Source organism: Ursus arctos, unplaced genomic scaffold (assembly GCF_023065955.2).
Source record: "Ursus arctos isolate Adak ecotype North America unplaced genomic scaffold, UrsArc2.0 scaffold_13, whole genome shotgun sequence".
Classification (NCBI taxonomy): domain Eukaryota; kingdom Metazoa; phylum Chordata; class Mammalia; order Carnivora; family Ursidae; genus Ursus; species Ursus arctos.
In genome coordinates, this window is record NW_026622797.1 from 38,981,248 (window position 1) to 39,005,021 (window position 23,774).

General features: G+C 37.1%; 1 protein-coding gene across 7 annotated transcripts in view; it reads right to left on the bottom strand.

Moving 5' to 3' along the window:
* PKIB (cAMP-dependent protein kinase inhibitor beta) overlaps positions 1 to 23,774 on the bottom strand; it is a 190,718-nt gene that overhangs the window by 30,805 nt on the left and 136,139 nt on the right. For 5 of the 7 annotated variants that reach the window (XM_057311110.1, XM_044386294.3, XM_026504732.4 and 2 more), the window contains exon 8: positions 10,416 to 10,483. The gene's annotated coding sequence lies outside the window, so the exon portion shown is untranslated. Of the gene's footprint in view, positions 1 to 10,415; positions 10,484 to 12,123; positions 12,233 to 14,056; positions 14,092 to 23,774 lie in introns of all 7 variants that reach the window. The other 2 variants (XM_026504729.4, XM_048226126.2) reach the window with 2 other exon arrangements.

Consider the following 23,774-nt stretch of genomic DNA (forward strand, 5'->3'; position numbering starts at 1 on the left):
ATTACTGTAACTATAGACAGTTCTAAAAATCTTCACTAGCTGGGGAAGCTGAGGAGGCAGGAAGCATGGAAACATGGATACACTGAAGACAGCAGAAACAACTGCTCACCAAAGCTTATTTACCCTGGAAGGTCAGCCTGAGGGGCCAGAACATTCTGGATGATATTGACCAAGATATCTCTGGGTCTTTCAAAGAGATCATAAAAAACAATAGATTAAGAAAAACACAAGGTTGAAGAAGATTTCACTTAATTCAACTAATATTTGAAGAGCATCATTTATAGATGTGCATCTTCTGAATAAAAAAATCAGAAAAAATCTTTTGAAATGTGATGAATGTAAAACAGCTGTTTGTAAGAGGACGAATACTGAGAATGAATATATGAAGGCAGTGAAGTAAGGGAAACAAACATTACATGATTACATTAAAGCACATTTAGAGCACAATTTCATTTCAACAGTCAATACAGCCCCTAGTAAATTGCAGACTCTCCCAGACCCACAGCTTTATAGTCTTCCTTCATCAATTTTCTCTTGCTCTCTCCAGCCCCCACTCCTGCCATAGACCTTCCAGTGTCCTCTTCCTCTTCATCCTATTCAGACCAGCTCTTGGAAAATATTTGCTTAATTCATTCACAGGAATATGCTATATATGTGGTTCCCTACAAGAAAAACTCCAGACAAAGTCTTAGACAAAAGAAGCAGACTGTTAATGGTGGCACTTCTGCAAATTAGCTAATAAAAAAGAAGTGTTATTTTGGGAAAGATGGGGGGAAACACTTTCCTGAATTATCAGCATTTTATCTTCTGCCCATGTTTAAGGTTGAGGCAGGGAGGCTGGAGTCACATCTTGGTTTTTAGCAGCACCAATTACATAACATCGGGCAGATTCCTCAACCTCTTTGAGCCTCAGTTTCCCTTGACCCTGTCTTGTTATGTTTCCTCAATGACTAAATCCCTTTATTTTCCATTTGCAGTGTAGGCAGGAGAAGCTAGATCTTTAGAGTCTTCTTTAATTAAGTTTTTAGCTGTCACCTCTTTCACTCCTCTTACTTCAAATCTGCTTAAACCCACCTAAACTCAAACACTCATCAAAAATAGTCAGAAACTTAAGAGGAAAGTAGTCATTAAAGCCTATTCTAATTATAAGCATTTATAAGCCAATTTGTTTCACTTTCAAGACCTATGCATTGTTGCAATAACCTCAAAACTTTGAATTTTTTTGAGCTAGATAGATAAACTTTACTAAAAATATATTTTACCAGCACTAAAAAGTACGAACTTAAAGAAAAACTAATCAGTATGTACACAATAGCTTTTGTTTCATTTGAATGAAGAATGTTCTTGTTCAAGTCACTCTTGTGTCACCAGGAGACTGTCCCTGGGTCTTTCAGTCTCAGAAGAGATGACTCTTAAGTTCTAAGTTACATACTCCACCCCACAGTAGTAAGGTTTCTGAAAACAAGAAGACTTGCATGTTGGGGACTGCAGGACAATGACAATAATCACACATCACATTGTGTGGAGAGAGGAACATTCTGGCATTTTCAGAAGCCCTTATTAGGAAATAATGAAAACAATACAAATTTACGTGTTTTTTGTTTGTTTGTTTTTAATACTTAACTGTGTGTGTGATTTTCCCCAGCAAATCATCCATAAGGCATGGAGGGAAAGCAGAGCTGCCTATCTTCTGTTAACTTAAATAGTCTTCGTATTTTAAAATATTAATTGCCAAAATTAAAATTCAAAACTTGTTTCCCAGTAAATTCTATATCAGAAGGCTTTCTGTATCTGAAAATGGCATGTTTCTTTGATGTGTTTTTAATTTAAGCTAGCTCGGTCATAACAGAATATTTTCACTGAGTTTTTTTTTTTTTTTTCATAGGCATTTATTCAACCGAAGCCAAGTTGAATAGCCATTTTGCTGCTAGGTAAGGTATGCAGTAAACTCTTTGGAGTCTAAGAATCTTCTTTTTCTTTTAATACTTTCTGTAATTTGCCTCAAGATTTATTTAGGGAACATATATTGAGATATTCTCATCTTTGTCTCTCATACACATAGTAGTAATTATAACTGTAAATAGAATTTTTGGTCCTTTAAAAGTGCATTTTTAAAATATTATCTGCACTCTGACACAGTCTCTTCCTTTAAATTATTTTAGTGGTAACTCTCATTTTTAAAATTAACGGTAGTGATGGAAACATATGATCCAACTCCTAATTCTATCACCATCTATAACTGGGGGCAAGTGACTAATTTTTCATAACACATTTTTAATGACCTGTGAAGTTCAGTAGCTGGGTGAAAATTAATAAGTGTGTTTTCTGCTTTTAAGGATATATAGAAATATATCAATAGGCTAATTTTAAAAATTGAGATGTAACATTTTGCACAAGGCACTCAAATGTCTATCTGACCTTGACCACAGCACACCTAATCCAGTTTTTTTTCCTATTTTACAATTTCGTGGTTTTTTTTAAGATTTTATTTATTTGAGAGAGAGAGAGAGAGAGAGAGACAGCATGAGCAGGGAGAGGGGCAGAGGGAGCAGAGCAGGGAGCCTGATGTGGGGCTCAATCCCAGGACCCTGGGATCATGACCTGGGCCACAGCCAGACGCTTAACTGACTGAGCCACCCAGGTGTTTCAGATTTTACAATTTCATAGAGTTGATGCAAAGCCAAATTAATCAATGCTACTGAAGACAGTCAAGAGAAAAACAAAACAACAGACATTCCACTTGGAGATATCTGAGAATTTTGGTGCCAGAAGGAGCTTTAGTCATCAGCAAATAATAAAAATTAAATTAACAAGAAAGCAATCCTGATTTCAAAGATGTGAAAAAGGAGACCAGATTGCTGGTATGACAGAGATCTCATTAATTTCAGAATCAAGTCTAGACAGCATGTCACTGGACATCTGGGCCAGTATTTATACCACAATAATGATGGTTTCTAATTTTTTCAAGGATAAAACCATTTTTTAAACATCAGATCACCTATAGACATGGTGGATGTAATTTGCAATAGGAAAAGACCAAGCCTTTGGGTGTGTGTGGGAGAGGAAGGTAGACTTTTTGCTACCCCATTCTGTGAAGGTCATGCCTTCATGTGCTTAGAGGAAGGTTTCTGATGGTAAAGTCTCTTAGGGAAAGACATGTCCATATCTTGACCCTGTGCCATGCTTAGAAGTCAATTTATGTTCTTCTAAGTCTTTGTGAAAATAATCATTCTCTTTGGTTGGAGAGCCCTCTTGCTTGGCGGTAGATTGTTGGGGTAGAGGCTCATTCAATGATAATCCTACCTGGGAATGATAATATTCAGACAATAACAGTTGTATTCATTGGGGTCTGAGTCGCATAATAACTTCTAGGATATAAAATCACAACATGTACTGATTTCTTTATGTACAGGGAGAAGGATTCTAACCTAGAGTCCAGGGAGGCAGGAAAATATTGAAACAACTTTGCCTATGGAAGGAGGGTAGAAACCTGAAACAAGGCTGGACACTAAGGACAGAGCCAACCAGTAGGGAACCCCCATGAATGGGCATAATTAATGGACTCTAGAAGTAATGATGTTGAGTATCTAATGCTAGGTTTCTCATCTCTGCACTATAATTCTCTCATATTATCCTCCAGTCTTGGGTAAAGTTTACTATGCACCACAACCATCTTAATGATATCTCTGCTTTGGGCAACAAAGAGAAGACCCTGAGGACAATTCTAGTTTGATTTCAACTAGATAGAGTTGCAGCAGTATCAAAAAGTTGTAGGAAACAGCAGAAAGTGGTCAGCAGACACACCAGAGCATCAGATGAGAAAAAGTGACAGGTGGCACTCAGGATGGAGTCTTAGAATCTGAAGACTCTCAGTAATACTAAGTGTGGGGAAAAAATAGTTTGTACATCCCATAGTATGGCAGATAACAATGAGTTCATTGAGATTTAATGCAGGATGATGCCTCAAGGTTGAAGAACCCACATTTTTTAGTTATCTGACTGAGAAATTACATAACAGATGAAAAGGTACTATGAAATAAATATTTCAAAGCAGCTAACTCTCATTTTTATAACAATAATCGACATACATTTGGAAAATGGTAATATATATGTCAATTGACAGTATTTGTTTAGACACAGATGCATACATGGCTTGCAGACCCTTCTAATAATTCTGTAGAATCCTAGGAAACTAGGATCCCCATGTTGGTTGGACTATATCATAAATCGTCTCCCCAATGGCCAAAAACCTGTCTCCTGTAACAACTGGAACTTTAATCTCTAATACGTAAGCTTTCTTCTACCTAACTTTAATTCACTCCTTCTTCCATGTAAAATTACAGGCTATTCAAGCTAAAGTACTTTGTTGAGTGCTCATGTAATCTAATCCTTTCAGTTGGCTCTTCGAGATTGAAAGGCTAGATAATCATAGTCAATATTCATAGACAATTCTGGGGGGTCTCAGCAATGTTATCTGTAGAATAGATGGCAAAAATCTTATGCTACATTCCATCCCAATCCAGCCCCATCATTTGTTCAGTCCAGAGTCCTGGTAGCCTATTTTGAGCACTGAAAGCCTACCACCACTTGAGGGTTAAGGGTTCACACATTAGTGGCATTCTTCACTAGGCCTTAGCCAAGCTTTATTTGTTAGACTATGATAATCATGGCAGAGAATCATTCTCGAGTGAAAAAAATAAAATATCACTCCTGAAAATTCCAAATTATTTTCAGTAAGGCTGGGATGGAAAAGTCTCATTTAATTAGCAAGTGCAATAAAGATGTGACATTTACAAACTAATTATAACACATTTCCATTCTTCATTGGTACACTGAATGATGACATATTGTTCTTTTATAGTTGCCATTTCCAAGTTTCAATTGCTTTGGTTTAATTGGTTTAATCCAAAAAATGTCAATTCAGTAATTACCACCATGCTGTCGGAATTAGCTTCATTTATCGTGCAAAAGAAAATTGACTTCAGAAAAGGAAAAACAATTATAATATGATATCAGGGGAAATACTATATCATCAAGATATTAAAAAACAATGTCGTATATAACTGAAACTATTTTATGGGAACAAAGAAAATGTTCTTTTTTCAATTCTAAATAATATACCAAATAAATAATCAAATATAAATTAACTAATGTAGAATCACATTCATTCTTTTATAAATTTATTAATTTGCTTCAAAAATATCTATTGAGTGCAAATTATATGCCTGCAAAAACAATTATATAACTACTTTCATGGAATCTAATGGGTGAGAAAAAAATAATGAACACAAATCCACGTATAAATACAAACTGTGGTCTTAGATGAAAAATCATTTGTTTTGTGAGTGTATCAGAGGCTGATTCATTAATATAAGCTGAGATATGAAGAAAAGGAGCTATCTGGTTGATACAGAAGCAAAAGAAGAGTATTTCATGCAGAGGAGGAGAACATAGCACATTTCAGAAGCTAAGGGAAGGCCAATGTGGCCTAAACACAGAGAAGGTGGTGGAAAATGGCACAAGATGAAGTGGGTCAGTTAACAGTGGCTACATCATGGGGCATGTTAAGGATTTGTTCTATCCTAACAGCAATGGAAAGTCATTGACATTTTTGAAGCAATAGCATGATCATCAAAATTGAGCTTTAGAAAGATCACTTCGGTGCAGATTGGAAAAGAAGAGTGGATTCAAGGGATAAGTTTGGAGACAATTGCAGTATTCCAGGTGAGAGACAATGATCAGTTAGATGGTAGAGTTTATGCCTTCAATTTAACAATCCATAAAGTCTAAAGTTATTTGTGTTCTACAAATGACCTATTTTCACAGAATTACACATATCAGACTCAAAGGGAAAGAGAAGTGATAAAATAGAATGTGTATGTGCTTTAGATGGAATACACCTGGTTTAGCTCTGGTCTGAACTTTTGGCTCCACTACTTATTAGCTAAGGGACCTTATACAAGGCATTAAGCTCTCTCAGCCTCAGCTTTCACATCTTTTGAGCACAGAATACTACCTCCCACAGCTGAGAAGACTAAGTGTGACAACGTGTGTGATATTCTCAGCATGTGGAAGGTCAGTTAGTTTGAAGAGCCCCAGGACGGATTGGCTGGTTTCATCCCCTCATGTTAGAGATTCTCGAATTCCTTTTGAAACCGGTTCCTCCTCCTGGGTTTCTTTCTCCATGAACAACACTAAAATCCACCCAGTTGCACAGGTCAGAAGCCCAGCAGGCATCCTTTTCCCTCACCTCCATGACCATCAAGTCATATTTCTCTAAATAGCTCTTTATTTTTTTTTAAGATTTTATTTATTTATTTGACAGAGAGAGAGACAGCCAGTGAGAGAGGGAACACAAGCAGGGGGAGTGGGAGAGGAAGAAGCAGGCTCCCAGCGGAGGAGCCTGATGTGGGGCTCGATCCCAGAACGCCGGGATCACGCCCTGAGCCGAAGGCAGCTGTTTAACGACTGAGCCACCCAGGCGTCCCTCTAAATAGCTCTTTAAATGATAGACCAACAGCTCTGCTCACTTTCTTTTACTAACCTAGTTAAGGTCACCAACATCTCCAGATTGGATTATCCCCTTCACTGATTATCCTGCCTCAGTTTTCTTTTCCTCTTCCATTCTTTATGCTAGCCACGCAAATCTTAACTATCTCAGCTCTTTGACCATTCTCCTTAAGCCAAGAAAAAGTCACCTTGTTCCTTAGCAGGACTAACAACACCCTGCGTGATCTACATTTTGCTTATATTCCAGCCTTGCCTCTTGCTTCTCCTCCCCTGTGGTCCAGCAGCTGAAAGAAACTGCTCCCCACTCAGGACTTGTAGCTCTCAGAAATACTTCCTTCACCTCCAGACTCAGGCCAATGGATGGATGCAGTTCCTCCTGGCTGGAGCATTCTCCTTCCAAAGCTTCTCTTCACCCAATCAATACCTACTCAAAACTGAGGCTTTGGCTCAGATAGCACTTTGTCTGAGAGGAAACTTTTCCTCCACCTGACCGTATCTCAAAAATGTAGGACAGCCTATCACTTGAATTTCATTATTTGAATGAACTGAGTGAGCACGCAAGTGGGGCCTGAAGAGTCTCACTGGATTGGCGCAAGTCACATAGGTTGGGGCTGGTAGTGTGAGCAGAAGACCCAGGTCTCCTGCTACACGTTGCAGTGTCCCTTTCTCACCATTATGCCAACACCTACCTTATTAGTCTCTGATTGCATTAGCTCTCTTCATTAAGCCTTAGAAACATTCTCTTCATGTCGTTGCAAAATGTTACATTTATCCTGTGGGTTATGATTTTTTCACACAAAACAGACTGATGTCACTTCCTTTCCCAATATTTCTTTGACTCTCCTGAAGTGGTAGCTGTGGCTACTGTAACACTCTCAAGCACTCTTGCAGATTTGTTATACTGATCTCCTTCCCCATGATACTGTAAACTCTTCTGAAACTAGGACCATGCTAACTTCATTTTACATTTCTGGTACCCAAGACTATTCTTGGGACAGAGTAGTATTTAACATTTGTTGAACTTAATGGCACTCTACAGCTAAATGGTGTCCAAATGAGGGCAACTAACATGATGTAAAGAATGCTAAGAGAAAATGATGCAAGAGTAAAATGACAGACAAAAGTAATTACGGCTCTGCCATCTAGAGATACAGAGATGGAGAAAAAGCAGATGACTCTAGCTAAGAAAAAGAATCAGGAAGGCAACTGAGAAGATGGTGCCACTGCTGGAACAGGCTGCCTCTCCTGGGGAGTACCTTCAGTTCCTCAGTGACCTTCCTGCCTCTTTGTTATTCAAGATAGAGAACTGGAGATGGAAAGGAAGAAACTGTCACTTTCAGACAGCTGAACAGTTAAGTAGGAAAGCTGACTCATACAGCACTTTCTATGCCTGCTGGGAAGCCTACACCAGCCCAAGAGTAGCTGAGCGGGTTTCACAGGTTGCACATTATTGAAATGGCAGAATCAAAGTCAATTGGCTGTAATAGAAATGGAACTGAGCTGGGAACAGAAATCGAAGTGTTAGTTCTAGTCTTGTCCTCTGGCCTTCAGCAGACCTCTGAGCCTCATTTTCCTCCTCTGTAAAACAAAGGGTTTAAAGTAGATGGTCTCCAACAGCCCCTTCTCATTCAGGGGTTCCGCAATTTATGGGCTTGGCTTGATTTACTTAAAGCAGCTACACAACCAAGGTAGAGAAGACTGTCAATCTGGTTAATGTATGCAAAAGCAGACATTCAAGCTCATCTCTTCACTCCTGGAACTTGAACGGAACTAATTGAAGCATTGACCCATAATGATATCCCCTCATCTACATATGGTAAGCACAGCTGTAAGCCTTATCAATTAAAAGTTAGAGATATGGTGAGGTTGTAGAGCAGTGGTTTGCAAATATCAAAATCGGCATGGCAACTTGTTTAAAACACAGTTGCAAAGCCTTGTTCCAAATCTGCCAAATTGGAATCTCCAAGATGGAGCCCTAGGAATATGTATTTTGTACAAAGTTCCCATGTGATTTGATAAATCAACTAGTTTGAGGCTAATTTTTAAAAGAAAATTTGTGTTTCTTGAAGAGTAGCCTGTAGGTCATTTTCATGTGAATTATCTGAGATGCTTGTTAAAAATATCTGGGAATGGGGGCGCCTGGGTGGCTCAGCCGTTAAGTGTCTGCCTTTGGCTCAGGGCGTGATCCCAGCGTTCTGGGATCGAGCCCCGCATCAGACTCCTCCGCTGGCAGCCTGCTTCTTCCTCTCCCACTCCCCCTGCTTATGTTCCCTCTCTCTCTCTGGCTGTCTCTCTCTCTGTCAAATAAATAAATAAAATCTTTAAAAAAAATATATCTGGGAATGTGGCCAAAAATCTCCATTCTCACAATTCTTTCAATGATTTTATAAACAGTTTATGTACAGGGACAAATGAAATCATTATGTGGGCAAAACCTCAAAGTCTATGAAACAATATAGTAAAGATAGGAAATTACATTGTAGTATAGGTTTACTTCAGTATTATTTATAGTGTACTGTTTTATCATTTCATTTAATCCGCATATAAGCCTATCACGTAAGCATTTTTAACTTCATTTAACTGATAAATTGAAGCATTAGAGAATTCAGGTAACTTGCTGAAACACACAAGATTCAAATATGGATGCACTGGAACTAAAAATTAATGTCATGTAGCTAGGAAACCACCTATATTGTGACAGAATGTGTAATTAATATTTCAGTACACCTTTTAATCAAACAATTTGCTGAAATCTTATCTGATGAAGCAAGCTAGAAATATGTCTCAGTTCCTGTTGGTTGATTTTATTAGCTACTACACAAATGCTAATGTCACTATAATAATCATAGATTATCCAAGATAAAACGACTGTTAACTACTAAGCAACAAAGTTTCAGGGATGTCATAGAATCATAAAATGATGTCAGGTAGTCATTTCTAGTCAACAATCTTCAAACACAAATATTTACAGTTGAGAAGCCCAGCAGTATGCTAAGCTCTTACCACCTAGTGAAGAACCCACTCAGCTCCAGACCTTAGTTACCTGACTGCTTTATTAATCTCTCTTTACTCCATGGGCCCTAGACTCTGTGCTCTTCAACTCAGTATGACAACTATTTGTCTTAGTGCTAGAATAGGACTACATTAGATTTCAAATGTCTTTCAGGGAATAATACATTAAATGCTGTTGCTACAGATACACTTTTAGGATAAAGGGTTTTTTTGTTGTTGTTTTTTTTCTCATTGAGTCTTCTCAAGTTATCTGATAAAAATACATGCTTGTGAAAAGATGTGCTTCTCTTGACCTCTTGCTAAATTGAAGCAGGAAGGGTCCTCTGATTCTGTGTTCCTGAGTTGGCCAGTGTGGGATCTAGCAGAGCACTAGACATTTCAAAAATAAGATGAAACTGACTGAACCTTAGCTATTATGAGGCTTAGCTTTGATTTCGTAAAAAAATTCACTGAAAGTGTAATTGGAAAATACAAAGTCGTCCAAAGCCATGTAACTTTTAACAGAATACAAATTCTTCCCTTTCCTGTGTTCACACCCTAACCTTTTCCTCTTCCTTCTCATTGATGTTACAGACTTGCTAAAATATGTGGACACACAGATATTTTCACAAAGGGGGAAAAAGTAATGAAAATGACATCTAGAAATAGAAATTGACAAAAAATAATTCAAATATTCACTAGCTATAGATAGATTTGATGAAGGTTTTCTGACTGAGATCTTGGTTTCTTTGTTTTGTTTTTTGAGAGGTGATTTTCTGTGTTTTACTCTCACTCAAATTTTGTATGCCAACTCAGATTGTATAGCTATATCCTGTCAAGCGTATTCCTGAAGGAGTCAATTCTTCCATAAAATCAATATCTAATTCTCTAAATAAAGAAGAAAAGATACTTACAAGTCTCTGATTAAAATATTCTGTTATTTTCAAGAGGTTTAGGAAGAAACTCTGATAAGCCTTCTTTCCTGTAAATTAATAATAAAGAAAAGCTATTAAGAACCAGAAAAGGAATAAATTCAGTTAGATTAACAAAATTATTTTATTTTTTAAAAGATTTTATTTATTTATTTGAGAGAGAGAGCATGAGCAGGGGGAGGGGCAGAGGAGAAGCAGACTCCCTGCTGAGCAAGGAGCAGATGTGGGGCTCAATTCCAGGACCCTGGGATTATGACCCAAACTGAAGGCAGATGCTTAACTCACTGAGCCACCCAGTTGCCCCTAGATTAACAAATTTTAATCATTTTGTTTTTATAGAGTTTCAACTGGTAAACACTATGACTTGACTTTCTCAAGAAAAGCAAAACCTCTACAATAAAATTTTCTGTTAAAAATCAAAAGGCCTTCATTTCAAATACCAGGTGTTAGTACCTAGGATTGCCAGCTACAAAATGCAGTGCATAATTACTGCACCAGTGCTATTAGGGATTAACGTCAAGTTGAGAAAGTCATCATCTAAAAGCGACTGTCCATTACAGCAAATACTTGTAGGCGTAGAAAAATGACCGTAAGAAAATATTTGGCATGACTACATCTTTGGGAAATTGTAGAAACTTATTATCTTTTTGGAATGTGACTGTAGAAAAATGTTTTACTCTTTCTTAAGTGTCCTGAGGCATTGTACGAATATTCCCACTACCCAAATGGGCACCATGTGAAAGGAATAAAACAAGCTTGCTCCTAGAAACAAAGATAAACAATGTACATATAATTCCTGTTCACAGAATGGGCCCTGTATCTCAGGGTTGAGCACCTGACACAAGAAGGGTGAAAAATAATAGGAGTATGAACTATCAGTATTCACACTGGTCACTGAAAGCAAGAGGGCACTTTGCAAATTCCCTCCACCACATACCCACTACCTTTGGCCAGCCTGCAATTCACTCTTCTTGGACTATTGCAACAACATCCTAAATGACTCTTCTTGTATGCATTCTTGCTTCCTGCAACTCCACTCTTTACTCATATGTCAGATGGAATTATTTCAAAGTAAATATGTTCATGGTCATTCTATAACTAATCCTTCACAGCTTTCCCATCACCCGCAGGATCAAGTCCAAGCCCTTTCACAGCATGTATGGTGCCCTCCAGGAGTTGGTCCCAATCCACCTCTCCTTCACCATGCCCAACCTGCATTAATCCCAAAGCTCTGAGGTCATACCCAGTTAATGGCACCCCTTTACCTTATTTATATTGCCCCTGTGACTGAGGTTCTTTGCCCTCAATCCCTTCCCCATCCCCTGGCTAGCATATATTCATCCATTCAGGGTTAACTTGGGCACCGCTTTCCCAGAAGACTTCTATGCCGTTTGGGCTAGTATGTTCCCTCCCCTGTGCTCCAAAACACTCTGCTGTATCTCCATTATTGAACTTACAAATTTCTGATTACTGCTTTCCCATCTCCATCTCACATAATTTTTTAAAGCCTTTTGAGGACATTGGCTGTGACTCATTGCTCTTGCACAACATTTTGTACATGGTAGGAGGAATAAAATAAATATCTGTTGAGTGTCAAGGGGCATGAGGTATTTTTCAGACTCAGAGCTGCCTGAATGCATACTTTATCACTGTGAAAGAATTTTAAAATCCAAAATGGACATCTTTTAACCTTGTTCCTGTACCCAGCTTCCCATACGGTTTGCACTGTTCCTCTCACTCTGTGTCTGGGACTATTTCTCTTCAGTTGAGTCTAATTTGTTCAGGCCAAATATAAGGAACTGAGAAGAGGAAGAGAAAAATAAATGAAAACACAATCATGAGGGAAGTAGTAATAAGATAAAAATTTATAAGCTTCAAAATTTATGTAATATAATGTAAATATTCACCCCTAAAAAACAAGATTACAAAAACATACTTTTGCAGTCCCAATTTTTTCAAACATCTGCATACAGTTCTTGGCAAAGTTCTAGCAGAAACTGCAAACTGGAACCCAATTTAAAGTCAGTTTGATAAGACTAAACATTGTTATTTGTGTCTTTCAAATGTATGTTTAAAAAAATCCCTATTGTATACCTTTATCGTATTAGTGTTTTCATTTTATGAATTTTCCACTATTTCTGCCCATTGTAATAGAACCAAGAAACAAACAAACAAAAAAATAGTATGCTGACATAGTTATTTTTCCTTCTCTACCTCTTTGCAGGTTATGTTACATCCAAGTACACTTATGGGATGGAGTTTGAAAATACTATTCCAAACATATTTTTGATAACTCACACCCATCAAAATTTAGATTTATGAGGGATATGCTAAAGATTAAGAGACTGGGAGAGTCTCTACTTATCCTAAGTTATCAACCATCAACAATTTTACTAGCAGAAGAGCAGTAATTTCTGAAAAGGTTTCCAGAACAGTGGCATGCAACTAACAACAACAATAAAATTATTTTGAGTGCACATCTCCTATTTATAAATACTTATTTTTGTAAATTGTAAGTATCACTCTACTAATAGACTTATATAAGTTATGTTATATTTTAAATTATTATATATATTAGATACATTGACAGAAATTTAAAATGAAATAAAAATGATATAACTGGGTATTTTACTATGTTCTTCCTGAACTTCAATATAAGATGCAGAATCTGTAGGACATTGCCACTGCACAAGGTCTAATTCTCTCTACTATCTCTCTTAGAACTACTATTAAATCTACAGTATTATATATGAAGGTTAGGAGATACTCAAGGTGAGAAGGCAGCGGTCTCACCAAAGGGTGTTTGTCATATGACTGACAAGAGAAGCAGATCAAGGTGTGGGTAGGTCAGCAGAAATCCATCATATCAGAACTACATGTACACTCAGAATTGTGAATTATCTAGTCCAGTGATTTTCAAACTTTTAAAAAATTTTTTTTCCAAATGAACTTTTTAGCAGATGGCCAATATGTAAGACAGATACACACAGAACCGCTCTGGTTAAAGCAGCTCCTAGGCTCCACCCACTCTCTCCCCCTCCTCCTCTCCTCCTCCAAAGGTGTAGTCTGAAAATGACATAACCACACTGCCAGTAGAGATGAGGCTACCAGTCTGGAGATGGAACCAGAGCAGCCATTTCAAGACAGAATGGAATAAAACACCTGAAGTTACTCAAACCGGGCACTTTTTCATCTTCCCCTTCAAATGCCCCTGCCTTGTCTTCATGGAGTGGCTTCCCTGTGTATCCTGATCTTATCCCAGTTGTAAATGTAAATACTTAAACTACGATGACATGATGGCATTTAAGATAATTTTGCTTCTAGCGTTTGGTAAAATAATGAGAATTTATTTTCTCTTTGAAATATACATTTCCTAACTTGAAAGTATTAATGACTGAAGCAGCCAGCCATGTCGATATACAAATAATTTACATAAAGAAGAAGGATCCGGCGCACCTCAAACACAAGATTTCAGGAGGTCCCTGAATCCTCAGAAGTCAAGATAAATAATACTTAATGCAATTTTTTAAAAAAAATCAAAATTAGTTTAAAAATGATGAAAAAAATATAAAAACTTTAAATAAAGATTTGACCCTATATTTGTACAACTCAGCCTCACATACCTTGCCCAAGACCTGGACCTTGTCCAGCATCTTCTCTGAAAGAATAAAGAACAAATATAAAAACAATGTCAGATTAGTTGTAATAAGTAAATGTCTCTCTCTGTATCACCTAGGATTATAGAAAAAGAAGAAAATGTAGTCTAGAAGACAAAGTCCAAACAAGGTGTGTTCTGTGATATACACCTTCACACCTCAGTCTACAGGACTGAGGATGAAGAGATTAAGGTGTTCGGGAACAAAGAAGCAACTGGACGACTGTAACACATGAGGTAATCCTTAGTTCATGCTTGCATTTGAACAATTTTACAATTTCAATGAGCTACTAAATCCATTACAGCTGCTTCCGTTAAGCATTCTTCTATTTTCATTTTGTTTTTAAAAGCAAATCATAGTTCTAAAATGTATAAAAACCTGAAAGTTGAAATGTGTCAAGTGAACATCATCTGATTCCTGAAAGCAAATTAACCACTTCGACTGCAAGACCTCGCTTCAAAAGGCTGTTCTTAAAATGTATTTAACCTCTCAAGCATGACAATGGAGAAAACCAGCTTCAAAGAAATGAATCATTGTGACATTAGCAAGTATGTACATTCATGAAGATGTTTCCATCCACAACACTAGTTTAGGAAAATAAATGACTCCATGTCTGACACAGAGTAGTCACTCAACACATATTTACTGGATAAATAAATGAATCAATGAATGAATGAACTTTGAAAAAAAGATTAGAAACAGGTATAATAGGACCAGATTATTAAGAGCTTTGAAGGTTAAGAGCACGGGTTAAACAAGAGAAAAAAAAAAGTGGCTCTTTAAAAGAAAGAATGGGTGGCTTGATAATGAGCCATCAATAAATCCAGCTAAAGGTCTGTAGAAATAATCTTGGCAATGGGCAATAAAGGCCCACCATAGGGTAAAGGCAATAAAATTGGAGTAAGGAAGGTGTAGCAGATGCTGCTGGTTGGCTCCCGGTTAGCTCTACTCCTTGTCTTTTATAGAAATAGGAAGTTTAGCTAGGCACACAGCTAAGGACCATGTAACCAAGCCTCCCATGCTGCTAAATAAGGCCATGAAATTGGATTTTGTCACTTAAAGATGGACTATGAGCAGAAGTCATGTATTTCATTTCTAGGTTATACCCTGAAAGAGAGGGGAATGTGGCCTCTGCCTCCTCTTGTCCCCTTTTTCAACATTGGTCTGTACCCACAGTGTTGAGCCATCATTCATCAAGCAGACAAGGACAATCAAGACTTTGGGGAAGACAAGCAACAGGATGGAAGGAGCCTACATTCCTAACAGTGGCCATGCCACTATTTTACCCCTGTACCATCGGCCTGAGCTATACACAACACAAAACTACATTTACATCGTGTTTAATCCAGCTATTTTGGCACTTTCTGATAACTGGCAAACTGATCTCTTAACTAATACAGATGAATCTAAAAAACATTTCAAAATGGAAAAATCCATGTAACATGGTGATAACTATAGTCAATGAAGGAAAGCAGTGAGCTGAAACAATTCCAAGGTTTTATGTTTAGAGAACTCCTCATCATAACAGATGAGGAGGAGAGCTGGTAAAGTTTAAATGGTCCCAATATACCCCAGGGGACACACATGGTGAGTCACTGGAACTATGTGCCTGAGACTCAGGCAAGAGGAGAAAATCGAAAATGGAAATTTCAGTAATTTTGTATAGGATATAGTTGAAAAGATGAGAACTGATAGAATCTCAGGCTCAGAGAGATCAGTGTGTCAAAAACTGAATAACAGGTGCTCTCCCAGAAGGCAGGAAGAAGCAGCAGTAATCAGCAAAGGTTAAAAAAAAAAAAAAAAGTTTGTTCTTACCTTAATAAGAGAAAGGTAATGATTTGAAATCATGGAATAACAGAATGAACCTTAATCCAAGAAGACAAACAAATTTAAAACGGATTTGATGTAGCCTAAACTTCTTAAATCTGTTTAAAGTTCTCATGAAAAATTAAAGCAAACATTTCTTGAAATAAAAAAGCATTAATCAGGGTTCTGAACAAGCCAGGTCTCAATCACGCTTTAGTTTCCATTTAAATGTCCAGAATCCCAAGACAGAAAAGAACAAGCAACAGATGCTTATAGCGTTTTCTCTTTTCCTAATTCTCACAGTAGAGGAAGGAGTGAGATGAGAGGAGTAAAGGGAAGTGGAAGCAGAAGTGTTTTGCTACTGTTCTCATCCTTTCTGTGAGGCTGATATCTGGAAATGACAAAATGAAACAAAAGCCTCCTCCCCACCTTTTATTAAGTTACATTCAAAGATGCAGTGGATCTCAATTTCACTTTGGATCTAAATGTAATTCACAGTGGATCTAAATTTATGCTTTGAAGTTAATACAAGGTTGGCAACATGCAAGTCAACTGTGACATATAAGAGTCTGGGAATCTATATCACTTGCCAGACGTGTTCCAATTACTAGAAGATCACCAGCATTCCAGAATATTCAGGCAGTGTTGTGCACCATGCTCTTAGCTAGCTCTTCTTCCCCACCTGCCCTCTGCCACCCACCCAGGAGGACATGTTTTAGGGAGTCGTCAGACCAAAGACTTCCGTTCTTCATTCCACTGTCCACCACTGTCCAATTCAGACTGATGACGATAACTAGATTAATTTTTTCTTAAGATTATTTTCTCCCTAGCTTTAGGCTGCAGAATGTACATTGTAGTTACCCAAGGACATCAAAATTCCAGGATTCTTTACCATTATATTTTACTGAAACCAATCATACGAATTCATTTTGTATGAGGAATTGATATTCCTCTCCTTTCCTTTGAAGAGAAATCTGTTGGTAATCTTTTCTTCTTCACATAGTGACTGCATTATCCATGGTCTTTAAACTGTGTGGGGGTTAGTTTTTGTCCTCAGTGTTTGTAGCATTATACTTGAGTTTCATAATCTTTTTTAAAGTTCTTAATACTGGCTCAAATTGTGGGATTCTACCCTCCCCCCTTTTTAAATATAATAACCAGATATTACTATTTATTCCTCTAAGTAAATTGGGGTAAAAGGACTTGCCCTAAAATGACCTCTCCTTTATAAATGGTTGCAAAATACCTGAACAAGTTACTGTACACCATCAAGTTGGGGCAAAAAGGTTTTTTTTCTCTAATTTTGAGTTGATATAAGGGAAGAATGTGTGTGTGTATCAAGGGTGGGGGCAGGAAGGAGGATTGTGCTTCATGGTACTTCGCATACAATATGCAAAATTGTCATGCTTTGCTCCCATCTGTCCTGCCCATCTCCTCAGGTGTGGCTTGTGTGGTTCTAAAATTCCTGGCATTGAGCATATAAACTGAAAGACACTCTGATCACTCAGGAAAGTCCCTTTCTCTACCTCTTTATCATGTGTCATAGAAAAACCACATCGCTAAAGCACCAGTTGAACATTTATTATAAATTAGTCCCTGTTTCTTAATGTTTGCTTGCCAAGCTTCAATAAAGGAAGTTATGTTTTAAATTTTTCCAACAATATTAAAATTCTTAGCCTATATTACTTTCTTGCTTATATCACAATCTTCAAACACCAGGAAATCATCTCATAAGCCTCAGATGTGTTCCAAATGATTTACAACATTTTAATAGGTATAACTGGGGCTAAAGAGAACACCGTTAGGCATCACAGTTAATAAAGTAATTTCGATGTTAATAAAAAAGCAGAGTTAAAATTTTAAGTATATACCCCAATACCCTTATATTTATACTAGCATATTTAGATCTGGCATTTATGTTCACAAAGAAAGCCAATGAAAATGATGTTATATATTAAAGTGAATATACCATCGCGGGAGGGAAGGCAGCTAACAATTGCTGAGTGTTCATGATTTTCCAGGTGTCTTAAACATTCTCACACTGAATCCTTACAAAAGGCCTCAAAAGTAGATGTTAATACTATTTATTAAAAGTAGGGGCGCCTGGGTAGCACAGTCGTTAAAGCGTCTGCCGTCGGCTCAGGGCGTGATTCTGGCGTACCGGGATCGAGTCCCACATCGGGCTCCTCTGCTGTGAGCCTGCTTCTTCCTCTCCCACTCCCCCTGCTGTGTTCCCTCTCTCTCTGGCTGTCTCTCTGTCACATAAATAAATAAAATCTTTAAAAAAAAAAAAAAGTAGATGTTAATACTATATAAAAGTATTATACTTTATAAAAGTATTATACTATATAAAAGTATATAAAAGTAGATGTTAATACTATTGGATACCTGAAAAAGCCTGTGGTTATAATAGAGCCAGCACCAAGCAGTGTCAAGATTGGAACCCATGTCCGTCTCACACCAAGTCACACTGTCTCAAGAAAGCAGTGTAACTTGATTAATTCAACCCACACGAGCAGCAAAAGTAAATATGTGGAAAATACGCCACATTTTTTTTCAAAGTGGCTTTCATTGGACATTTTATTAGCGTTGTATTTTAATACCAGATGCTCCATCCTCACCTTGATGAGATCAATAACCTGTTCAAAGGAGCCAGCTGTTTTTTTAGAAGCACAGCAGTATCCTTGAAGGCAGCTCGACATAGCACTGGATGATGGGCATGAACGAGGGCGCGTGATGTAATGAGCACTGGCTGTTATATAAGACTGATGAATCACTGACCTCTACCTCTGAAACTAATAATACACTATATGTTAATTAATTGAATTTAAATTTAAAAAATAAAGACAAATTAACCAACATAAAAAAAAAAAGTGTTGCCATCCTTCCATATCTACCAGAAAGTGATTTCACAGACTCTTAGAGTAACGGGTATGAAGTAGAAGAAGAGTACCAATAAATACAGCCTCAATTTTAAAGAATATATATATTATTAAATATAAAAATATTGCAATATATATTATTCTATATAAATACATATATTATTATCATCATCATTATTATTATTTAGTGCCCTTTTGGGTAAGACAAGATGATTTTACGAAATAGATATAATGACCTCTTACAATACAGTAAAGCCTTTGGACTTCAGTTTCCATATCTGCGTAGATAGCCTGTGGGAGCTTTAAGGTATTTTGCCACATAACCCTTCTTGATCTTGTTGAGAGGCAGTGTCAAAGGCGAGAACACTGGGCAAAGGAAGTCAGACACTCTAAAAGGTTTGGTCAGAGAAGGCTAAAGCTGGGAGAGATTCTAATACTAAAGACAGTATAATGATATGCACATGAGCTTTGGAGCCAGACTGTCTCTAGAACTTAATAGCTATAACTTGGATAACTTCGGCCCAACTTTATTTATAATGTGGAAAGAAAACTTCTGCCTCACAGAATATGTTATGAACATTACATGAGACAATGTCTGAAAATACTCAGTATAATGCGTAACACACAGTAAGTGCTTAATAAATGATAGTCATTATTAGGATGTTCCTTATACCCAAGGAGAAACTATACTTTAGAAGGTTAAGTGACTAGCACAAGATCATAGGGCATTTCTTTACTGTGGGGGGAAGGGAATATAAACTCAGCTTCATCTAAAACCAAACTGCTTCTAAATAACCAGTTACCAGGGCACCTGGGTGGCTGTCAGGCATCCAACTCTTGGTTTCAGGTCAGTTCATGATCTCATGGGTCTTAAGATCAAGTCCAGCCTGGTGGTCGGTGCTCAGCAGGGAGTCTGCTTGAAGACTTTCTCCCTCTGCCCCTCCCAACATGAGCACATGCTCACTCGCTCTCTCAAATAAATAAATCTTTAAAAAACTTTTAAAAATAAATAACCAGTTGCCAACATAGGACCAGAAAAGGCCTGAGAAATTTTTGAATGCACTTTATTTTTTTCACTAACAAAACTGACTTTACAGCCAACTCTTTTTTTTCTCTTTCTGACCTTCATTTCCTTTCAAATCTAACTGTGTGAATTCCTGTGTGATTTTGATTCTGTTAGTTCTTGGCCTAAAGGTCTCTTTCTTGCATCTACTTTGTCCTGATATTCTGTATGGCTATTTCTTTCTCCTATAGTCTAGGAAAAACACACATAAAAGAGAAATATATTAGAGGAACATTATTCAAAAGGCATTTATCTTTGCTCACTATTTAACATGCTACAGATTTAGAATAAGATACAGAATTTCAGGCTCAGATTTTAGAATAATATTAAGGAAAAAAACCCCTGAAATAGCATTTTGAGATAAATCCATTCTTAAAGGGTCTTTCAAGAGTTACTCTTAAGCACTAACTGTAAAAACAATCTCTGAAAAACAAACTGATCAAGTAAAGACTTCATACTCAGCTCATCAGTAAAGAGACTTAGGCCGTAATGCTCATGTCTGGTTTTCCTATTTAACTTTGCTAAGGGATGCCTCCTAGTCTTGTTTCTTTTTGACATTGTTGCTTGTTGTCATTGTCATTTTAAACATTTTTCTTTAATCCAGGTATATGGGTCAACTAAAAAAACTTCACTTTTCTAATTTATGATCTGTTTAGAACTGGAGAGGTATTTGGAGCAGACCACTGCATTAGGCTGTATAGACCGCACTTCACGACTACCAGTCACACCACAGTCCACACTCACAGCTGAATTTAAACACTGTTGATGTCACTGAAGTACAAATTTAGAACAAAGGAAAATCTTAATATGCGTTTTATAAAGATTTATTTTCTCCCAGAGTGTTGTTTACTAGACCCACTCAATTCTTTATATTAAATATATTTGCTTTTTAGAAAATGGATTAACTCATTTACATATGCTTCACTTTAACTTATTTAGATATGCTTCGCATTAAGACATTAAATTCAATGCACGGTTATAGACAGGACAAAAAAAGAGGCAAAACTCAACAAAAATATATTTAATATCAAAATCATCCCCTTTCTTGAATTTGCAAGTGACTACATGTCTCAGACTTAGGCCAGTGACATTTATTACTAGCTGCATTTACATCTCCAATAACAGCACCTTATTCATGTCAGGATTTATCTGGCTCAGAGAAAAATGGCAGCTGCGGTGATGATTCACTAAAACCAATTCTCAGTGAAACAGCTGCTGCCAAAAGCTGTGCTTCTCACATCAATCATTTGCTGATTGTCACAGCTAGTTGAGTCACATCATCTGCTCAGTCTATTGATTTCGTGGTTGTTGATATTTGCATTGCATTGCAGTACTACTGTTGTCATATCATGCTGCACTAGTTGAAATAACATTAGCTTCGGGACCCTTCGAATATGAGAAAATTCACATCATCATGAAAATACAACCATTTTGTGAAGGAGTTGGTGAAAGAGCAATCATTCTAACTGCTAAGAGACTAACTTATTTTTAGTAGAATGAGTCCCCCCACTTCTGGGCTTCTCTAGGGAATTGGCCTCGGTCAGTGACACTCCAGCAGTGTCACAAATACCAGATGTGGTGTCATAGGTTGAATTGTGTCTTTTCAAACAATATTTTGAAGTCCTAACGCCAGTACCTATGAATGTGATCTTATTTGGAAATAGAATCTCTGTAGATATAACCAAGTTGAGATGAGGTTACATTGAATTAGGGTAGGCCCTTAATCCAATATGACTGTGTATCCTTATAAAAAGAGGGAAGACAATGTGAAGATGCAGACATACAGGGAAAATGTCATGGGAAGAGCGAGGCAGAAACTGGAGTAATGCATCTACAGGCCAAGGAGTACCTGGCGCTACCAGAAGCTGGAAGAGACAAGGAAGGATCCTCCCCTAAAGGCTTTGGAGGGAGCATAGCCTTGCCAATACTTTGGTTTCAGACTTCTGGCTTCCAGACTGTGAAAAAATAAATTTCTGTTCTTTTTAAGCCATTCAGTTTGTAGTACTTTTTTATGGCAGCCCTTCTGGGGCATGGATCTGGGGATGATGAAAGACTCTCAGCTGCTCCCGGAGGGCATGGGTATAAATAGTGTTGACCCAGGGAAACATAGCACCTACATACACTTTTCTTACAGGCCACATTTACTCAGATTAGAGACTTTCCTCAAGTTAAAGCATCCTTAAGTATGTAGATAACTCTGAGGATAAACAAAATCAGGACACGACTAACAGATCTAAGATTTTAAAATATGTAAAAATAGCTTGAGATGAACCAAATATCCCATAACACCTTATGTTTCTAGTGCTTCCTGGTGTCATGTCATGACCTGTCAGTATTAACAGATGTCAAGCTGCCACCACATTTACTCATGCCTAAAAGTTCGAACACACTCAAAAAAACCAAACAGATGTATTGGAATCCCTAGAGTACCTATTTCCACAAAGTTTTTCAAAGCAAAGGAAGTGCAGAAGAAATGGCACAATGACGATAAGGAAGATAGGAATACACTTAAGGGATTGAGCCATTAAATTAAATCTTCATAATTCTTGCTTAAGTTTTTCTCTTGGAAGTTAGAAAACCATAGCAGCTAGATTCAGACACCCTTGAGTTATGCCAGCCCCACCACTAATGCGCTCTGTGTTTTTGGGCAAGTTACATATCCTCTCTAAACTTCAATTCCCTCATTAGTAAATGAGACTAATAATCTTACCAACTTTATAAAGAAAGTATTTGGTAATTATTAGCAATTATTATTATTACTAATCTCCATGTTAACTTACACTGCCACTTCACTCATGGAAGAGATGTGCCTCCACACCTCTGCCTTCTATTTTTAATCCAGAAAGAAATAAAGTCAGCTGCAAAATGGGTCAACTCTAAAAAGTACCCAGAGTGCTGCAGCCTCACTTGGACTACATGCAACTGGACAGAAAGGGGAAATCTTTTGCAAATCTTGTTGATAAGAATTTTTCTAAAATAGTCTAATCCTTTTCTTTTGTTTGGTAAATGGAAGATATTGGACATGACACTATCTTTTTAATCACTGAGCCTCTTGCAGTTTTTGATGGCCATTATGTATTCTGAATATCAAATATTATTAGGATGATCTTTTTACATAATACTTTAAACTAATAAATACATCAGAATGGCCTTCTATAATGTACAAAGTATGCTCACTGTACTAAATCTATTCCCTTATAATGTTATCCTACTCTTTTGCTTCATTTTGTTTCATCTTTCATAGGTAGAATTTCAGATATCTAAAAAGCCAGTTATCATGCCCTAACTCTCTTCTTCTCAAACTAAAATAAATACCAACTATATATAACTTGTTATTTTTAAAACTTCTTCCAACATGTTGTTGAACAGTTACATTTTGAACCTAAATATAGTTATTTACTTTTAAGGTTGACAACTTTAATATTGTTGATTTCAATTCACCATTTGGTAGAATTGATACTCACCAGATTGGTGAATTGAAATCAACAATATTAAAGTCTAGAAAAAAACACACATTTATAGTCGCTTGATTTTCCACAAGGGTGTCAAGACAACTGAATGGGGGGAAAGAATAGTCTTTTCAACAAATGGTGCCGGGACAACTGGATATTCAGGTGCAAAAGAATGAAGTTGGACCTATCTCACACCATACACAAGAATTAATTCAAAATGGATCATAGAGCTAAAACTGTAAAACTTTTAGAAGAAAATAAGTAAATCTTCATGACCTTGTGTTAGGCAATAGTTTTATAGATATAACACCAAAAGCTCAAGTAACAAAAGAAAAAAATAGATAAACTGAACTTCACTAAAATTAAACACTTTTGTGCATTAAAGGATACCCTCAAAAAGTGAAAAGGTTATCCACAGAATTGAAGAAATTATTTGTCCATCATATATCTGATTAGCAACTTGTACCCAGAATACATAAGAA